A 19,987-nucleotide genomic window follows, 5' to 3' on the forward strand; every position below is an offset into this window, starting at 1 on the left:
AAGTCAGTGTTTAGTGGGGCCTATGAAAGGGAATTAAATTTTAAATAGTTGTAGGTTTTAGAATTAGTTTTGAGAACTAATTTTAGGAATCAATTAATTTAGCCAAACAGACCTTAAGGCCTGTTTTGGCTGGAAATATATGTTTTAGGGTGGCTGCTGTTCACCCTAAGAAGAAGAAGAAGAAGGAAAAGAAGAAGAAGGAGAAGGAGAAGGAGAAGAAGAAGAAGAAGAAGAAGAAAAGGAGAAGGCGAAGGACAAGGAGGAGAAGGAGAAGTGGAAGGAGGAGAGGAGAAGGAGAAGGAGAAGAAGGAGAAGTAGAAGGAGAAGGAGAGGAGAAGGAGAAGGAGAAGAAGGAAAGAAGGAAGGAAGGATTCGATTTGGGGCTGCCTGCATCCAGGTAAGTGCTGCTGCCCCTTTTATTTTGTGAAATTAGTAGAATTAGTAAAGGTAGTAAGCTAAGGTTAGAAGTTTCGGTAAGGTAGGGACTGCAATTCGAGTCCCTATGGACTGAATTCAGTACCTATTGCTGAAAACCCAAGTTTTGTATGAGTTTAGGGATGTAATTTGAAGTAAATCCATCCCTGTGAACCCTAAAACCAAAGGGCTTTTGGTATTCATTTGAAATTCATGCAAATAGGGACTGAATTGAAGTTGTATGTGGTGAAAATTTCTGCATAAAAGTTTAATTTCAGATTTCAGAATTGGGAAGTATTGGTCTGAATTCTTCCCTAAACCTATTGCTATGCTTGATTTGGGATTTGAATTCAAGTACTAATATTGTATACCTAACAATTCAACCCCAATTAAGTGATAAATTTTTAGAAAAATGAGTGCATCCCCTCAATTTACCCAATTTATGCCCAATTCTAAATTTTGTTTAAGGAATTGGGTAGTGTACGGTTATGTAATTTTAATTACCGTAATTGGTCGTGTTAGGGGCTGTAAAATGACCTTAAAAGGTCATATAAGACCTTCCCCATGTTGCCATGGTTAATACCTATCGGACATGAGCAGCCCAAGCCAGAGAAATTGGCAGAACAACATATGGTTGTGCAGAAATTTCTGCAGAATCTCTCCCACTGGTTGGGCAAGCAACCAGCCGATTGTCTCCCACCGGTTGGGTGTTTTTAAGCCCCATATGCCCCTACTTTGGTTGAATGGTACCCCACCTCTATGGGTTATGTTCCCTACCTATTTAGCCAGATTAGCCCTATGAGTAGGGGTAACTCTGGGGCATTTCTAAGGTTTTAAATGAGATTGGGATATGGGCTGTTAAGAGTTATTTTGGGTTCAGTAGTGAACCTATAGTGAGTCAATTCAGATGTAGATAGATGTTATAAATATTTAACAAATGATACACACTTGGTTAGGAACCTAAACAATCGGGTGAGGATATGAAGTCGATTGCGAGAATCCTATCGTACTTTGTGATTCGGGTTTTGCAATAAGTGGGTGTTTGGATTTATTTTACGGAGTGTTTTTGCATTCTTTTCTTTTTTGTGTGGATCATGCATATGTGTGTGAATTGTGACATTGTGTATGCATATTGTTATCTTGTGATTGTGCAATAATTGAACTACTACTCTTCTGTTATTTTACTACTAACCTATGAGTATGGAAGGATGAGCTTGTGAAATGGTTCCGGATTGCAGAGATAAGCCATTGACGCTCTGTGGATGATGTCTACAGTTGTAACTGTGATATTGATGGTCTAGGGCATGATGTGGCTGAGGTTCTTTCCGATATCATGGGCCCAGAGGTCAGTATTGTAGTTATGACTATGGCTCTAACGGTCTAGGGCACGGTGGGCCTGGAGCCTAGTGGTCAGAGGATGTACGTGGTATGATGTGCGATAAGTGGTAATGATTGTAAAATCGATGGTCTGAGGCATGGTTTGGCAGAGGTGCATTTCCGATACCGTTGGCTCAGAGGTCAGTATTACAGTGATGGCCACTGATATATGATTGGATGTTATGGATGTGACTGATGCATGTAGAATGCATATGATTAGGATTCACAGACCCTGGTGCTACACCCGTTGCCAGTATGGGTACTGGCTAATCCCAGGAGATGGGATGTAGTATGGGTGACCGATGTATGAGATTCCAAGACCGTGGTTGTATGCCCCACAGCACGGGTGACCGATGTATGAGATTCTGAGACCTACAGGCTCCTGACTTGCAACTAACTTGTATCTCTGGGTGACCGATGTGTGTGACTCTGGGTCCAGGGATGTCACCTATATTGCTATAGCACTGATACCCTATCTAGACTTAGTAATTGTTTGCTAGGTATTGTGTCATAAAAATTGATCATGAGAATTATCTAATTTTCTTAAGCATACATTGTATCATTTATTTATGTGTGCTTTCTTGTACACCCCTCACTAGGCTTGTGAAGCTCACCCCTCATTGATTACTATTTTTAGATGGTGGAACCGGTGCTGAGACAGGATTGGACATCAGCAACTGTTGTGAGGCTTGTGTCTAAGAGACACCAGGATGCTTTCTTCTTTCTTGATGTGTATATATATATTATGGATTGTGTAGTAGGTAATATTGTAACCTATGGTTGTTTAAAGACATAAAAATTTGTATAATGTAATTTATCATTTTAGTACATCACCAATGTTATTTGTATGATTTTATTAGCATGCTTTGACTTTAGTTGTGGTCTTGATGGCATTTATAAAATTAAGATACTACATCTGTGATCCTTGAGGGTTAGGCTGACTGGATATAGGTGTCCAGTCCCCACCTAGTGGCCAAATTGAGGCAGGGTGTGACATTATTAACCTAGGGGTTAGCCGAGGGACCGAAGTTCTTTTCGGGACTGGCTGACTCCTATCTGCAACTAGCTTGTATCCCTAGAGCCTGACTTATTAGGAAAGGGGATACCATCTACGTTAGGTAGCACTATATCATTTCTACAGACTTAGTAATGGACTAGGAAGTAGTGTAATTAAATGAATCTATGAACACCATATAAGGTGTGGTGCATCCATTGCATCATTTGTATTGTGTTTGCTTGCTTGCCCCCAACCCCTCACTGAGCATGTGGAGCTCACCAAATTTTATTCACTCTCTTTTAGATGACGAGACTTGTGCTTTGTCGACTACCAGTGTTGATCCTAAGGGAGTGGCCTTGAACCTTTTGGCCAATATCCTAGAGACTGAATCAGAGCATGGACCCAACTATAGGTGTGAAGACTGTGCCTTTGGAGGCTGAACCCACTGAGTGATAAGAGACAAATTACATAAATTCTTTTTGTGTTAATATTTCCCTATATAAAATATACTCTGATGTAATATATACTATGATAATCTGACCAATATGTGAATACTTTGGAGATGAATTGTGAAACACTTTTTTACTTGTAAAATACGTACCCTATCATGTAGTGGACACTGGAGTAAGTATATATGCTGGACTTGTTATGTACATGATGCGTATCTATATTCTACGATACCCCCCTAAACTTATCCCCATATTTTCTCCTTTTAACTTATCTTCTATGCTTCTTTACTTTCTTACAACATTGGATCCATGTAGCCGACCCCATTCAATTGGGATAAGGTTATGATTGTTTTTGTTGTTGTTGTTGTTGTTGTTGTTGTTGTTATGTACATGATTTTATTTCTTGTGATGTTACGGTTATTCAATTCCTAGCTTTGTGATCCTCAAGAGTCAAGCTGACTAGATATGGTAAGATGTCCATTGTGGCATACCTTTGCTACAGAAATTAGGGCGTGGCACTGACAGTGTTGGAGAGAGAATATTATACACGATTGCACTAAAAAATATGGAGCATTTGGACTTTGAAGCTCGGCTTTGGAAAAATCAAGGCCAACTCGATTCAACCTAGCCCAATTAGGGTCAATCAAGATTGGGCTAGGCTGGGCTAGGCTGAGCCCGACAAAGTTGGGTCAGCCTGATCTCAAGGCTTGATAAGAGGACTTAAGGTTGGTTTCACCCCTAGAGTTAAGGCAGTCATAGGAAGTTGAGTGTATTGCTTGTAGTATTGCAAGTATTCATGTAGTGTGGATAAGATATTTCTTCATGGAATTTGGGCTAGATCTTGGAAATGATCAGTCGAAATTTTGTGTGATAATCAGGCAACAATAAACTTGATACACAGTGGTGCAAACAACTCAAGGGTAAAACATATAGAAATCAAATATCATTATACATGTGATATAGAAGAAAATTTTGAAATTAATGTAACTTAAATACTTAGGAGCAATATGGTAGCTAATCCCCTCACAAAGGGAATTTGCATGGATGCATATATCAAACAATTAAATTTAATGGGACTCAGAGTAATCTAAGTCAGGAATTTGAACCATATGTTTGGAATAATGTAATAATTAAAACAGTCTAAGTCTGCTATAGGAACTGAATTTTCCTTGTCATAATAATGAAAATATTATGTAGATTATTCTTGGAAATGAGAATGGAAATGAAAATATCATGATGGAAATTATAAGAATTGTGAACTTGAAATGTAAATGTGATTCTTGGGAAATTGGAACTAAGAACATACATTCGGCTAACATGACCAAGTGGGTGATGTTGGTGAGGTGATCAATTTGGCCTCACCCGCTGGCTCTTTATGTTATGCCGTATAGTAAAAAAAGAGATAAGGAGAGTATATTGACGGGCCGATTCCTAATAGAGTGATGTGTAGATTGGTCGCCTAGATCTTTGAGATGGTCAAGGAGGAAATTAGACCACTCAACCTTGATACGAAAGGGGCGGTGAAATCAGTGATGAATGTGATATGTTTCAGGTGACTAATTCTTCCCATTGTATCAAATACAAGTAGGCCGAGGTTGGAGGTGTACTAGAGAAAACCATGGGTGAACAGATCAAATTAAATGTAAATGGGAGTTCATTAGGTGACCCAGAGTTGGCGCAGGTGGTGTTCTGAGGAATCAATTGGTTTAGGTATTGGAAGAATTTAATATTCCTGGGTGTTAAACCAATTTTTGAAGCAGAGTTTGTAGCATTGGTGGACGGAACCGCTAGAGCTAAGGAGATTAGAGCGGCTGCACTGTAGATTGGGTCTGACTCTACAACTGTTGTCTCCTCAGTACAATCTAATAGCATTCCGCAATTTGTTCTTTCGAAGTGGTGCTACTTGCAACCTTACCTCCTAACTACATCATGGAAGATCGCACATTGCTTTAGGGAGGCGAACCCTGTCATAGATTACATCGCCAAACAAGCTGTAAAGACTGAGATTTCGAGTGATATGGCGCCTCTGCCATCCCATATTACAGAAGATCTAGCTATGATGCTAAAGCGACCAAGATTTAGATTCAATTAATCTCATGTTAGGTTCTCTCTCTCTCTCTCTTTCTCTCTCTCTCTCTCTCAACACTTTGAACAATTTGGAAGTACTTAAAGAGGGGGTAAGCTGCTTCACGCATATATTATGTATACAAAATGTTATTGTAACTCTACACCACCTTTAAATCATGTGTCCGAAATTGCCATTTTCAGTCAAACTAATACCCTTAAACCAACCTCATAATTTATTATATAACAAGGTCAAGATTTTTGTTCAGACATAGAAATTAATGTAAAACAAGTGATTTTCACACAGCAATGCGTGTGATTATGTTCCTGTTTTATCATTTGGTCAATGGGTAATTGTCTAAGTTTGAAAGCCAACTCAAAACTCATTCTTCGAATATTGATTGTTGGCCCGGTCCCATTATACTCATAACAAGCTGGTACTAAGGTTGAATAGCATAATCTCTAGCCTACTTTGGATTGTCTAAGTTGCATCAACTGCCAAAGGCCTTAACTCTAAACCCTAAATTCTAAAATTCATATACGCCTAAACTGCTAAGCCTCTTACTCATAAAAGCACACGGAGAAGCTCGGCAGCACCTTTGCAAATATAATTTCAGCAAAGAAGGGGTCATTTTTCATTGTTACCATGCAAACTGTTAAAATGAGATCCGCTTGTTTAGGCCTCTGGTCTCAGTATCAGTTCATAACAATCAAAGTCGAATCGTGAGCCTATTAATGAAGCAAATTCCATAAAACAACAGTTGGTAAAATAGAGTTTTGATCAATTTGAAAGATCATTTGATATGTGAAATAACTAAATTTAAGGTGAAGTTGGCATTTTGAAAGGCCTTAAAGTGAACAAAGAAGTAGATAGAGATATTGGGAGAAAAAGAAAAGTCAATTGGCTGGTCTTTATGGCATTATATTGGAGGGAGAAAGCAATTGAAAGAAGTTAGCAAGCAAAGATGCTATTTGAAATCGTAATGAGAATTCAAACAACAAAGGAATCTTAAATACAAAAAGAATGACCTAGCATTACCATAATAAACTTTTTCTTAATGAAGTGAAACACTTATTTTCCCTTACAATTTATGTGATTTTCCATTTTGGATGATTCGTTTCATTTAACAATTAAAAAATGGAGATTTGAGATAAAAATGGAATAAATATTTTAACAAAAATTATTACTTTTAAGTCGCTATTCCCCACAACATAGATATAAAGTTCCAATTTAAAAGGGAGGGGATTGTTAGGGACTCGGGTAGAACTCATCTTCAAAAACTAGTCGTTAAGAATATGGTACACAAGTACCTATAAGTCTCCATATTGGGTTACCCAATTCCGATTTGGAATTATTGATTCCGCTTTCCATGTGGAACCTCAATAATCTTCCCTTCTAACTAGAGCAACAGAGATCTTCTCTATCTCCCCCTCCACACGAGAGCACCTTTAAGGCACACTGGGTTCCCACCCCTAGCTCTACTAGAATTTTTAATCTACCATAACCTTGACTTTAATATCACTAATTAAGGACTCAAGTAGAACTCATCCTCAAAGCTAGCCTTTAAATAGAGGGTGTCCAAGTACTTATAAGTCTCCACATCAGATTATTCACTTCTGATGTGTGATTACTAATTCCACCATCCATGTGGAATCCCAACAAGAATAATTAAGTATATGCCATAAATTTAATATTAGGTTTTACGTTATTATATTTAAATACAAGCTTAAAGTTAGTGGTCAAAGTTCAAATCTGCCAACAAGGGAATAATTAAATATAAGCCACGTATTAAAGGTAAAGTTTCCAATGAAGTTTGATTATGTCATTATATATTTTATCCTCCTGATAACGTTGCATTGGTGGGATAATTTGAGCATTAGTTGACCTAAATGGTTCACCCACAAAATCATTCTAACCAACTCTAAATCCTTTCCTTTGATTTAAAGTTCAAAGTTCCAAGATGGGAGAGTTTTCTTCCACTAGCGTGGATTAGGGTTCATTCACTCATCTAAGTGTTAGGTATTAATAACATAGAATAACAGCAATTTGCAAAAGAAAAAGTGATCATACACAGAACTCAATGATTTACGCAATTCATCAAGATGGGCTATGTCTACGGCATAGTGATAACCAGAGCTTCCACTATTCAGATGAAGAAATTATAAAACCTTCACATTCACCTCTTTACAAGATAATCCCCTACATATATCTTCTCGCACAGTACAATATAATATAAAGAAACCCTAATCCCTAAAAGTACAAGAGTGTCCCCTAGTATAAACGATTCCCAAAGCATTCGGAGATCCATCGAAAATTGAGGAAAAATGAACAGTACTTCAATTTATGGATTAAACTGATATCAGACTTCAGCAATAATACTATAAGGTCAATATTACTCTGCCCCTATTGTACGATGTCGATAGTGCTCTTTCCATTATTTATGAAACTCATCTCCAAACACCCAAATCCATGAACAAGAGATTCTTCATTCACCTTAGGTGAAGAGAGACTACCTTTAAAAATATATATCCCACGAACCAATAGCTTTCCCTCTGATGGGCTGTGGGTCCTAGTGATGGTCCAACCATCCAAATTAACCGGTCAAAGTTTCAAAAAAAGCTACTTGTTGACTCCATTCCTTAGAATACAAAACTAAAGCAGCAATAACAGTTACACATCATGTTTCACTTCTGCAAGTCAGCATGAAAATATGGCATGCAAGGACACAGCTACCTACCTGCTTACCTATCAACCAACCTACTTGTAAACATCACTCTTGTGGTGATAATGTGATATCATCCCTAATAACGTCAGATGATGAGGCGTGTGCTTTTTCATTTTTTTGGTGAATGACTAACATATTCAACAAAGCACATAAGAAATAAAATAGAAAATAAGAAATAAATGGAGAACTCTACAATAAGGCATGTTACACGAGAAGAAATGCTGAATTTTTTGGCTATAATCCTGTCCTTCATTCCATATTAAGTACCGCATCTAAGAACGTTCACACGTTAGTCAGCACCAATATAAGACTAAATAACTAGAGTACTTCTTTCTATCTTCATCCTTGTCTCTCCTTCATTTCATACCCACAAACACACGATAGTTGTGATTCAATTTAGAGTCCTTAAACTCATTCTATGGCTGCCACAAAGGTATTACTGACTGATCTTTCATCCGGCATCGGTAATGATAGGAATCGATTGTTCTGGTGATTGAACATTGGGAAGATTCGGACGATCTGAAACAGGTCGAACATAATTTAAAGGCCTCAATGGTCCTAACCACTAGCATCGTAAAAGAGATTGGCCAAGCATGTGAACATGATGATTTCTTTCAGTTATGTCATTTTTATTTGGACTGAATTTTCCTTAAGCCACCATGAAGGGAATCCTTTGACCATGGGAGGGTATTTTGGGAAAATAATAAAATTCTATAGCTGTTTATGAACCCTAGGATGGTACCTTCCTGTGCATTTCTCCTTTTTATTTTATTGATGAAAAGGCTTATTATGTCATTAGAAGCTAGTTTTTGTTGTTCAGACCATGTGCATCCATGCAATATGACCGGATCCACGAAAGACCCATGGAGTATGATCAATGTCTCTCTGTCTCTAAGACCAGCCTATGTTACCAGACTGCGAAACCCAAATGGGGTATGGGGGGAGAGAGGAAAAAATTGAGGCTAGCCATTGCAAAGATTTAGGACCCTAACCTGAATCATGAGGCTCTTCACCTTTGAGTTGGGGTTCAAGTCTTCCATATATAATGTTTTGATAGTTCCTTTCTATATGACTAGTCCTTCTTTTATAATCATTACTACTTAAAATGTTTGTAGGTCAAGAACCATGGGATACCGGAGAGGATGATCAATGACATGTTAAGAGTGTCCAAGAAGTTCTTCAAATTGCCTGAAAGTGAGAGGTTGAAAATTTATTCCACTGATCCTTCTAAAACTGTGAGGCTCTCAACCAGTTTCAATGTGAAGACAGAAATAGTTGCAAATTGGAGAGATTTTTTGAGACTTAATTGTTATCCTCTTGAGGACTATGTGCATGAATGGCCATCTAATCTCCCCTCTTTTAGGTAACTCCATTTTCTCCTTACATCTAAATTTACATTCAATTTTATAATACCCTCCATCTGGCCTCTCTCTCTCTCTCTCTCTCCTAGAAATTAGTAAGAGAATTTTGTGAAAAAAAAAAAAAAAATTTTGCGGATCAAAGAGAAAAACAAAAAACCAAATTACTTATCCACCTTCAACATAGCCATTAACAAACAAGAAACCAGGTAAAGGAGCAAAACAACAGATATCTCAGTTAAACCGAAACCGAGGTCGCTCTTAGGCCTCCAAACTAATATCTATTTGCTAACGTAAAACTTGGTGTCTCATCCCAAACCACTCTCTCACATAGCTGCTGCATGATTTTCAGCCCCATTTAAGTTCACCAGATGTAAGAATAAAAATTTAGTATTTATTGAATTATTCTATCGAAAGAATAGATATCATTGACCAAAAAGAGTCAAACAACCTCCTACAAATTGGAACATATGGTTAAGATAAACATTCAAATTTGACCCCTATTTTTTATTTTCCATATCTTTGCATGGCACCCAAAGTATATGGGGCAGAACCAGTATTTAAGAGTAGCCTCCCCTAGAATTACACTAATTATTTTCCTATAGTTTTCTATACTAATAAGGGAAGCATTTGAAGGTCAATGAAAGTGATAGCTTTCACTATCTACATTCTACCAAACTTTGGATAGTAAATGGGTAGGTGTGTTTGGAGGGACCATGTGGATGCATGTATAACTGTTGGATTTATGGGCTAAATTAATTATTAGGGTTGATTAAATAGGTGAGAATTAAGTTGCATAAATCGGTTCGGTCCACTCTCAAGTTAAGGGATATGCTGGCCCAACTCATTGTGGATTAAGATTTTGAGTGTAAGACAATATTATAAATACTAGGTTTTAGGTCCCTACAGCCATTATTCACTATTTCCCACTTTATCACGAGAACCAAGAAGGTTTAAGCGGCTATAGAAGATCCATAGCTAAGTCCAGAGAGCGAAAGTAGGAGTGACCAACATCAATCGTCTCCAGCATACTAAGTGAAAGGTACAATTCGATCCTTTACAATCTGATCCAATTATTCATGTTTTAATTTATATCGTACTCTAGTTCTCTATCTGGGAACCAATTAGGGTCTATTGTAAAACCCTAATTAAGATCACAAGTGATATCAGAGCGAACCCATACGAGGCTAGAATCGATTTGATAGAATTTTCATACTTCATTGGTTATTCAAAAACGCAATGAAATTGAAATTTTAATGAAATTTGGATTTACTCTAGGATTGGTTTCGGATTTGGAACCGAAGGATTGGAATTGCGAATCCACGTTTTGCAGGTTTTTGTTTAAAAAAAAAAAATCCAAAATCGACCTGCAACTCAGCGGCGGCTGTTTTGGTTTGGAGAAGAAAAAGAATATAGAAAAGGTTTCGGGTTGATGAACACCTCACTATTAGAGATTGATTAATTGAGATTTGTCATTAAAAAGGTTGCACAGTTCGATTTGGTGGGGAATCAGCCATCAAAGAGTGATTTGATTAGGAATCGGCCATTCGATTTGGGTGGTAAATGGGTTTCAATAGAATGGGGGTTTAGCTAATTTTTACGGCAACGACCACCAGACTATTGTTCGTCGAACCAAGGTAGGAGTTGGCCTGACTTTTGGTGGCTGACCGTCACCGACTGCAATCGCTCCAAAGGACCGAACCCTAACAGAGCCGTTAGGTTCTGTTTTAGTCAAATCTATCCCAAGGTTGATGATGGACAGATTTGAAATTTGTTGCTTTGTCATGGACCTTTAGGTCCTTTAAAGTTTTTAAAAAACAAAAGTTTTGGGCCAGTTTTCAAAACAAAACGTATTTGCCTCAACAACTTTAAGTTATGTCTAATATGCGACTAATGGGCTGAGCCCATGGATGATTCTTTTTAATTTGTTTGACTTAAAAGTAATGGGTTCAAGCCCATAGGTATAATCCTAATTAGAATGACTTGAACCAAAACAAATCAAACCAGCCAAATCAAATCAAAATGAGTCAAACCAAATAGTGACCACACATGGTTGAACCGGGTCGAGCGTGGATCAAACTGGCATTGATCGGGAAAGTATTTAATAAAAAAAAAAAAACACTTTTAAGGCTTGTTTGGTTTCTATTTTGGGTTTTTATTTAAACCACTTTAAATGTTATTTTAAGGGTCGTTTTAAGACCAAATTGAAATCCGTTTTTTGCGTTGGATTCATTGTTTCATGCCACATTTAATGATCTAATTTGAAATATGACATATTTATTTAAAATTTTTGTTTTTAATAATTGAAACGAGAGGGCATTGATCAATGTTTTGAAAAATGACTATGCTATTGGTCATCTAAAGGGCCATGTTTTCCCCCAAGAGGTTTGTTTTTTATTAAACTCTTGTGGGCTTGTTTTTAAACCCAATATTTTTGATAATTTAATAAGGAAGGGATAAATTTTGGTTTCTATCTTTAAAAGTGTTTTAAAATGATGTTATTTGATAATAAGAAGTTTTCAAGTAATGCCTAATGGGTTTTCCATATTTGAATCAATTCTATTATGAGTCCCAAGGTCTTGTGAATGATAAATACCATTAGTCATCATGATATAGTTTATCATATAGTTGGGATGTTGTGGATAATTACTTAACTGGTCAAACCAATGAGAATATGGATTTATATACTCTGAAATATTTTATATGGTTTGATCAGTGGAAGATGTTAAGTATTCTAGATTGTGTTCAATACTATAAAATGAGATCCTGATTTTTATTTGTCTTTGTTTTATATCGGCTTTGAAAATATTATGGTCATATTTATTGTCCTGATTTTCTTCTAGGAAGATTTTTTGTTATAATTTTCAACTCTATAATAACTTTATGCCATATTTTTTCAATGGTTGTAAAGATAACACTTCAAGTGTGTGTTCCCACACATATATTTATGTTTATGCATGCATTGGTTTATCATTATCATGATATTAAAAATTCATTTATGAATGACATAAGTAGAAAATTAATGACATTTTGTGCTTGCATGTTGTATTTGGAACACCCTATGATGAATGGATGATGTTGGAATTAAACTGTGTGTAAACTTCCACAAATACTTTTAGCTGCATAGTAAATTTTTTGGAAACCATGAAAAGATGTGGAATCCACTAAAGTGGCACATCTTATTATTCCATGGTTTTTCCTGGGACAGCAAAGTTGGTGACATTTGCCCAAAGGTGATGTCACCCAAGTTAAAAAAAAATGATAATAACCTAGAGATTTCGAAGCCCAAAGGTGATGGGATCTCGAAAGTTATTATTCTTTTCACAGTAAATGTTGATTTATAAGAGGACCAGTGCCCAAGTTAAAAAAAATGATAATAACCTAGAGATTTCTAAGCCCAAAGGTGATGGGATCTCAAAAGTTATTATTCTTTTCATAGTAAATGTTAATTTATAAGAGGACCAGTGCATTCTTAGCCCGAAGGATATGAATGTAGTAGCGATTGTGATTCTTATATGGTTTTATGTCCTAGTAACACATTTAAATGTATGTTCCTATAGACAGATATATTTTCAATGGGAAAAACATGATAGAATTGAGTGAAATCCACCAAAGTGTCACATTCAATTCGATTGTGTCTTTCTCAACAGTAAAGGTGGCATTTCTCAAAAGTGATGTCATCAAAGTTTGTGGACATTCAATTTAATCGTGAATTTCTTGACAGTAAAGATGACATTTTTCTCAAAGGTGATGTCATCACATGTTAGAAAATGACACTGACTTAGGAGTACTTTTTCCCAAATGTGATTGAATTTTTAAAAGTTTATGTACTTTTCACAGTTAATACAAGAAACAATAAGACCAGTGAATCCCTGCCCTAAAGGATAGGGATACAGTTTCAGTTACAACTCTTAGTCACTGATAAGATGTTGGCATGCCTATTACAAAGGTCTTTCCAGTGGGAGTGTTCAAAAATCTTGTTTCTAACATGAGTATTATTGAGTTTTGAAATGCTTAGTTAGTGGGAGCTTCACTTCTTGTTGATTATTTGTTTCTGTTTGAAACTTTAGCACATATATTTTAGGGCACAGTTTGGTCAATTACATTTTTATTTTAGCATTTATATTATGCACAGTTATTCCATTTATTAATTATTTTACCGTTTCATTTGAATATGTTTTATAGACAGTAGTTGCCTCAGTTATAGGCAATATTTTGCCACAATTTAAAAGGCAAAACTTGCCACAGTTCAAAGGCAATGTTTGCTATAGTTATAGGCAATAATTGTCACAGTTTAAAAGACAATACTTGCCACAGTTGAAAGGCAATGTTTGTCATAGTTTATATGTAAAAAATCACATTTAGATATTAACCCCATATCAAAGGCGATTTGCCACAATAAAGGCTAATACCACAGTTAAGGGCCTACATGGAATGACAACAGTGTTATTTGAGGATATGTCAATATTTTCATGTTAATATCTCACATAGATTTATGTTGAGGAATTTACTTATGTTTGTAAAGACAGAAAGTTGTATGTCATATATTGAGATGTATCTTCTACTGTTGTTCGATGTGAGTGATTTTTCAACTGAATCACAGTAAGAGTGATTAATGTAATAAGATTCTATGGTCACACCAATTTAAAAGATATCCTTCTAATTAATGTAGCCCAAGTGGGAGATTGTTGGATTTAAGGGCTAAATTAATTATTCGGATTGATTAAATGGGTGAGAATCAAGTTGTATGAACCGGTTCAGTCTACTCTCAAGTTTAGGGATATGCTAGCCCAACCCATTGTAGATTAGGGTTTTGAGTGCAGGATAATATTATAAATACTAGGTTTTGGGTCCTTACAGCTATTATTTACTCTTCCGCACTTTACCACTAAAGTGAGAGAACTAGGGAGGTTTAAGGGGCTTTAGAAGATCTATAGCCAAGCTAAGAGAGCGAAAGTGGAAATAACCAACATCAATCGTCTTCAGCATACTAGGTGAAAGGTATAATTCGATCCTCTATAATCTGATCCAATTATTCATTTTTTAATTTATATCGTTTTCTAGTTGTCTATATGGAAACCGATTAGTGTCTATTGTGAAACCCTAATTAAGATCTAACAATAACACCTTATCACCCCAGACATCCAAGCTTTTAGGCTTTTGCACTTTTTTATTTTTTCATGGAAAGGTACATTTTCGTATAATTTAATATTTTTAAATTATTAATATTAATATTAATATTAATATTAATATTGTTATTATTATTACTATTATTATTATTATAAAAGATAAGTCAAGGGTACAAAGATAGTTTAAAATTTTAAGTGGCCATTATGATCCATGCAATATAATCTACTTAAAAGCATTCTATTTCTTTCAAAAAAAAAAAATCAATATAGCATTTGATGAATTAAAACAAAATTGGTGTATCCAATGCACGAGGTTCCCATCGTTTTGAGGTCTAGGGAGGTTCATATGTACTTAGTCTTACCCCCACTTCGTGGAGAGACTATTTCCAGTTGACTCAAATCCATGACCACTTAGTCAGCATAAAACAATAATCTTATCATCGCACCAAGGTCCTCCCTCATGACATTAGATGAATATATTACAAAATTCACTAGCTGCAAATACATTTTCATGGTAGCATTAATCAATTTTTATTCCATAGGGAAGATGTGGCTCAGTACTGCAAAAATGTGAGAGGCCTTGTACTAAGGTTGCTTGAAGCAATTTCAAAGAGCTTAGGCCTACAAAGTGATTACATAGACAAGGAATTACATAAACATGCACAACACATGGCCATCAATTATTATCCACCATGTCCACAACCAGAGCTTACTTACGGATTACCCGTTCATATCGACCCGAATGTGATCACAAATGGGTTGCCATCAACCCGACTCCTAATACCTTTATCGTTAACATCGGTGATCAAATTGAGGTGAGATAATCAAAAGATATTCCAAATTTTCCAATGGCTTATTTTCGTTATTATGATCAAACTAAGGAAAGATGGACTTCATGTCAAATTTCATTCTAAGATTCAATTTTTCAATGACTTGTTTTGGTGGTTGGTGAATTCACTGAAATTTGACTCGTGAAAAAAGGACCTAGTGGGCTACTTATACATAAAGTCCCACCTAAATTGCCACATAGCAATTATTGGAACACATTATTTTTACTTTCGGGGGAAGGCATGCCAAGACTCCTTAGGGTGGATTCAACAGTAGTTCAAAAGGTTGACTTATTTGGGAATCTCCAAATTAGGCTCATTTTCAACTACTCATATTATTTCATTGGTTACTATGACCTACCTCATCTATGGGTGTCTAGTTTATACACTATAAACGTTTTCTCGTTTGGACCAACCATTAAGTTTAAGGCTATGCCATCCTAAGGTGCTCCTAAATAGAAGGATCTTATCAATGTCTATAATGAAAAATCATGAATTGAATTGCTGAATAAAAAAAAAATTAGCGAAGGGCTAATTTATATATATATATATATATATATAATCTATGGGCTAAGCATTAGGGATGCTACTTTTCAACAATGCATTAATTTTTTTAAAATCTATTTATTTTACAAGTGAAGGTTCTCAGTAATGGAAGGTACAAAAGTGTGCTCCATAGGGCTGTGGTAAACCACAATAAAGATAGAATCTCTATCCCAACTTTCTATTGCCCATCACTTGATGCTGTGATCAAACTTGTAGAAGAGCTAGTGGACAAAGAACACCCTGCCCTCTACAGAAGTTTTACTTATAGCGAGTACTACACCAAGTTCTGGAATCGAGGACTTGCAACTGAGAAATGCTTAGATATGTTTAGAGCTTCTACAACTTAGATGTTTCCTTACAAGACTATGTGTGGCTTGCAAACTATTTAGCATACTTATGCAAAACTTATGTTCACGGGAAAAAGTTTCCCTTTGAGTTAATGTATTGTACCCCCTCTCATATGGGTTTTCATTATTATTTTTTCTTTCCTTCTAGCCTTATGTGCTCTATGTGAATGATGTCATTTTCTGCACTACCGTCATTGGTGTGGCGTGGGAGATACCCCACAATGGCAATGCAGGGTGTTGGATATGTGTGTCTATCAAATCCAATTTAAAATATTTTAAATATAATTAATTTACATTATTATTTTTTATGTGATGTGTTATTCTAAGATTATACTTTAAAGTATTCACATCTAGGAACATTATTGAGCCTATTGTTCATTTAGTTGTCATATTGTATACTTTCAAAATGCGACTTCAAAACATAAATATGAGTGTTCATATTGTAAATGTGTTGGACATGATCAAAGTGAGAATCTTGTATAGATCACCATCAATTGTTTATGGAACGAGGCTCTTTCATAGTTATTTTTGTTCCCCATACCTGAGAGTTCCTACTATTACAATTATACTTTATGCGTCTTGGTGTACCGATGTTGATGCCTACATTGGTATATATGGATAGCTTAGAATCACAATATGTATCTATGAATGAAAGATATGCTCAACATGGAATCCACTTCCGGATAAGGGAGAATATTTGTAGAAACATCTTATTTTGTCCCCCCTGGAGGCTACTCAGACGATAATGAGTATCCCTTAAGGCATAAGGATCCTATATCTGTAGACACATTCACAAACCATCTATGAAATGATCAAAATACTCCTAAAGGGGAAGTTTTATCCGCAATGTGGTTTTCAACCTGAAAGTTGCTGAAATACCCTGATGTCGGGTTATTTTGCCATTCTCCCCATTTTGGGAAGGAGTCGCACTCAATTTCTGCGTATTTTATAAAATATTCAAATTTAATGGTTGGGATGTTTCCCTATCAGCAGTCCCAATTAACCAATATAGTCCTTAATCAGATGTTTCTCATAGAGAGGGCTTTGGAATCTTGCTTTGGAAAGTCTTTTGAGAATTCTTCTCAATTGGGTGTTTCGAATTTAACTTCCTCTTTACGTGAGAGGACTGCTCATAGTGTGGAACCTACTCAATTGGAGGGAGGGAATATAGAAATTGTCCTTGGTGAGGACATAGAGGGCCTTAGTGTTAGCTCCGATGGTGGAACACACTCCATCCCTGCGGTTTTGCTCATGGATATTGACAGAACTATGGTGGTGCAATACGACATTGATGAACAAATTGCCATGGTGCCGTAGGAGGGGTTCACCTAGTTGAGGCAGTGCATCTCCAAATCAAATTATTCCTGTCATTTTACGCAAAAGTGCTCAGATGCAAGAGTTGACAATGGTGGACAGATCTTTTTAGGGTAGGGGTTCAGCCCACCACCCTGGTCATGCCTTTACCTCTCAGTAATTTAAGAAGTCTCTTTTCTAGAATGTTAGAAGTGTCCAAAATGGTTGGGCAAAAGTGTCTCCGCATGCAATTCTCAAATATGGTGATCCCATGGTGATGTGTTTTGTGGAGCCGAAGATTGTGCCTAAAAATGCCCAACCTTTTTTTTTCATCAATGGGGTTCGCTTCTGGTCTTAAAACTAATACAAGGGTGGATATAGCTCCGAATATTTGGGTGTTGTGGAAGGAAAAGGTGGCAAGGCCAGCCTCGTCCCAACACATTTTATTTCTTGAGGTTCATAGATGCAAATGTTTTCTCACTTTTATTCAAGCTAGTAGTTTCAAGATTGAGAGAAGATAGCCCTAGAATGACTTATGTTTGATGGTGGGGTATGCTTACCCCTGGATGGTGGTAGGTGATTTCAATGCCACTCTTTTCTCTCATGAGAAACAAAGGCCTGACAGTTTCAGCATTAGCTCAGCTAGTGAGTTCACTACTATGATGGATACAACTTCATTGATCTAGGTGCCATTGTTGGGTGCACATTTACATGGTCAAATAATCAACGTGTGGGGAATGTCCTTGTGGTCTTAGACCGTAGTCTATGTAATGAGGAGTGGTTTTCTTTTTTTCCTAGATGCTCTCAGAGTGTGCTGGCTAATAGCTACTCTGATAATTGCCCTACTATTATATCTTGTGTGGGAAGTCCTCGTCCATCTAATGCTCCTTTGAGAATTCAAAGATTTGGGTTGAGCATGAGGATTTTTTTGAGGTGCGTGAAATCCTCATTGGAGATTCCTTTAGCTGGAACTCCTCTCTATGTAGTGGCCTCCAAGTTGAAGCATTTAAAGCTCCAGTTGAAAAGATGGGCTAAAAAAAAATTCTCAGATGCAGATGTTGATGTTAATAAAACTAAAGGGAATCTTGATGCAATTTTGGCTTTTATTAAAGTTAATGGTACTTCTGACTCCTTATCTATGGCTGAATATGCTGCAAAAAGGGAGTATGGATCTGCTTTGGTACTACAGGAAAAAGTGTCGTTTAAAAAATCAAGGATGAAGTGGCTTTGGTGTGGTGACCAAAACTTGAAATTTTTTCATATGATGACCAAAATCACATAAAAAAAAAAGGAGATTCAAGATGGATCGGGTGGGATTTTGACGGATTTTTCAATTATAGACCATTTCGTGGCTAACCACTCTGAGAGATTTCATAAGAAATCTAAAGGAGTTATAGCACCTGAGATCCTAGAATGTATTCCTATATTTGTCACTTTGGAAGAGAATAGATTTCTAGAATCTCCCCCATCAAAGGATAAGGTCAAAGCTACAACATTTGACCTGGATCCGTCGACTGCCCAGATCCTAATGGTTTCCTAGGCTCCTTCTTAGGACGTGTTAGGGTATTGTGGGTCCTGAAGTCGCTTTAGATGTTCAACATTTTTTCTCTGAGGGTGTTATCACTAAGGGGATCAATTCGAACTTCCCAAATCTGATATCTAAAGTGGTTGGAGCATCTAGGGTGAATCAGTTCCATCCGATTTGCCTTGGGAACTTTCTTTTCTAATTAATTCCAAAATACTGGCCACACGCTTTTCTTCTTTGCTACCTAGGCTGATCTTTGAAAAGCAAGGAGCATTCTAGAGGGGGAAAATTATTTCTTCTAATATCTACGTAGCTTCAAAATTGACAAATTTGATGCACATCAAGTCATTTGGAAGAGGTATGGCGCTTAAGCTTAACATTTAGAAGGCATATGATACTCTTGACTGGATTTTCGTATTTAACATTATGCTCAAATTTGGTTTCTCTCACTGCTTAATTGATAGGTTGCATTAGATTTTGGTTTCTACCAAGCTATCAGTTCTGATCAACGATGGCCCGATTGGGTTCTTTGAGGTGAGCGAGGCCTTTGCCAAGGGGACCCTCTCCCCCTGCAATGCCCCTAGCATTTCATTTAAATTTATTTCTTTATCTCTTGAATGTTACTTTATCCTGCATTTATAGCCTATAGTATTCATGTATATATTATATTTACTATATATATATATATGCATAAATATCTGTATGTATGTATTTTTTTTTATGATTGATTTGATAATTAGCCAATTAATCATATGATAATTATCTCTAGATATTATCCTCACCCTAGTAATAGGATTACCTATCTTATTTTATTAGAGACAAATTGATAACTTATTTAAGTAAGTATGTGAGTGATTAGAATGGAATAATTTGACTGAAGACAAATTGATGAGTTGTTTAGGTAAGTATGTGAGTAATTGGAAAGGAGATATTTG

General features: G+C 36.4%; 1 long non-coding RNA gene across 1 annotated transcript; it reads left to right on the forward strand.

Moving 5' to 3' along the window:
• Positions 1-317: 317 nt before the first annotated feature.
• LOC122074490 lies at positions 318-2,526 on the forward strand. Its single transcript, XR_006138980.1, has 3 exons — positions 318-397; positions 1,653-1,931; positions 2,429-2,526. It is a non-coding gene; the product is annotated as an uncharacterized LOC122074490 (long non-coding RNA).
• The last annotated feature ends 17,461 nt before the right edge of the window (positions 2,527-19,987 follow it).

This window comes from Macadamia integrifolia, chromosome 1 (genome assembly GCF_013358625.1).
Source record: "Macadamia integrifolia cultivar HAES 741 chromosome 1, SCU_Mint_v3, whole genome shotgun sequence".
NCBI lineage: Eukaryota > Viridiplantae > Streptophyta > Magnoliopsida > Proteales > Proteaceae > Macadamia > Macadamia integrifolia.